Source organism: Vespa mandarinia, chromosome 11 (genome assembly GCF_050613455.1).
Source record: "Vespa mandarinia isolate Hongniang chromosome 11, ASM5061345v1, whole genome shotgun sequence".
Classification (NCBI taxonomy): Eukaryota; Metazoa; Arthropoda; class Insecta; order Hymenoptera; family Vespidae; genus Vespa; species Vespa mandarinia.
In genome coordinates, this window is record NC_140820.1 from 1,855,001 (window position 1) to 1,857,500 (window position 2,500).

Genomic DNA, 2,500 nt, shown 5'->3' on the forward strand with positions numbered 1-2,500 from the left:
AAGTATTTGAAAGGAAGAGAAAGAGAGAAGGGGAGAGATAGAGAAAGAGAGAAAGAGAGAAAGAGAGAAAGACAGGAACAAAACCAAAAATGAGAGTGAGTGAGAGAGGGAGAGAGAGAGAGAGAGAGAGAAAGAGAAAATAAAGTAAATAAATAAATGAATTTGTGCTAACGAGCGGCGAACTTACAGAGTACTTGCATTAAAAAAAAGCAAAAGAAAAAAAAACAAAAAAGTCTTTACGATCTTGATCGAATGGGGTGAGAATGAAAGAGTGAGAGAAAAAGAAAAAGAGAGAGAGAGAGAGAAAGAGAGAAAGAGAAAGAAAATTTGTTAGTTTGTTTATTTGTTTATTTGTTTGTTTGTTCGTTTCTCCGTTCATGAATGTATATGCGTGTGTGAGAAAGTGCGGTATTCGGAGACCATTAAAAAAGCAGACTGAACGCCAAATTCCGGCACTGTGCTCTGATACTGCAAAGATTAAACGAGAGAAAGAGAGGGAGAGAGAGAGAGAGAGAGAGAGAGAGAGAGAGAGACAGAGACAGAAAGAGAGATACATGTAAACAAACATCATACACACTCGCACACATACACGGGCAGCATATGTCATACCTACCCTGGTTAAAAAAAAAAACACTGAGTTTATATGAGAGATAAATATATAAATACATTGAATAAAACTATAACATTAAGAGATAACAATAAATAATATAAAATAATAATAATAATAATAATAATAATAATAATAATAATAATAATATTAATAAGTAATAAATAATAATTAATAATTAATAATAATAATTCTATAGTAATTAATAATAATAATAATAATAATAATAATAATAATAATAATAATAATTATAATAATAATAATTATAATAATAATAATTATAATAATAATTATAATAATAATAATAATATTAATAATAATAATAATAATAATATTAATAATAATAATAATAATAATAATAATAATAATATTGCTTGGTTTTCAGTGAGAGTGCATGAATATAATTGAACCCATGGCGAAATATGATTGTGCATTGTTAAGACAGGATGATGAATACATATGTATGTAATTTAGTCGAAAATTGAAAGCAGGCCCAAAGAGACAGACACATATTGATAGTTGTGAGAAATTTCAAGGATATTAGATTGTGAAAGATATAATAACAAATAATACGAGGACTGATGATGGTAGATGGGTGAAAGAGATAGAGGTACGATGGGAGGGAGGGAAATGAATGGCACGAAGAAAGGGGTAGGCTCGATAAACGAAAAATGAAAAGAACAATTAAGTGAAGATAGAGTGTGTGTGTGAGAGAGAGAGAGAGAGAAAAAGTGAAAGAGTTAGAGTGAGAAAGAGATATGTATAAGAGATGTGTATGTCTGTATGTATGTGTTGTATGTGTTTGAAAGAGAGAGAGAGAGAGAGAGAGAATATATGAGATCAAATATACATGATACGTATGTAAAAGAGTAATATATGTGTTGTGTGTGTGTGTGTATGTGTGTATTTTGTGTGATTTTAATAATTGGATATGAGAAACTGATTGGGACTAACTGGGACTAACTGCTGGGTCTTCTTCTTGTATATCCAATTTTGTGAAAAAAAAAAAAAAGAAAAAGAAAAAGTAAAAGAAAAAGAGAAAAAAAATAAAGTGATAGAGAAACAGAAAATGGTATGGAATATAATGGAAAAAGAAAAAGAAAAAAAAATAATAAAATAAATAAATAAATGGAAAAGAGAGAGAGAGAGAGAGAGAAAGAGAGAGAGAGGGAATGTAAGAGAGAAAGAGAGAGAGAGAGAGAAAGAGAAAAAGAAAGAAAGAGAGTGTATGCGTGGGTGAGAGAAAGAGAGAGAATGAGAGACGCGTAAATATTTGCGGCTATATAGTTCATTTGTAAATCATTTTTTGTCAAACAATAATAAACAACAACAACAACAACAACAACAACAACATCATCAACAACAACAACAACAAGAAAAACAACCACAACTACTACTACTACAAGAACAACTATGACAACTATGACAACTACAACAACTATAACAACTACAACAACAATAACAAAAAAATATACATTTTTCTGAAAAAGCATAAAAAAAATACGTTTGGGTAATTCTTTCTGTGTGTATAAAATGTAAACACCTACCAAGCGTTCCCGAAGAGGAAGAAAAAAAATCAATGTTTCTAACTTATTTATAATAAATAATATACATTAATGAGAAAGATAAAAATAAACGCAGTTTGTGACAGTAGTACCGATGCATGTATGATGTGTGTATGTGTGTGTGTGATGATGATGATGATGACGACGACGACGCAATTTCATATTTCAAAACTATATTATTACTTTCTTCTCTATATCCTCCTTTTCTTATATACATAGATAGATTACATACATAGATATATACATAGATAGGTATATAGATACATACATATATACATACATTTATATATATATATATATATATATATATATATATACATGTAAGTAC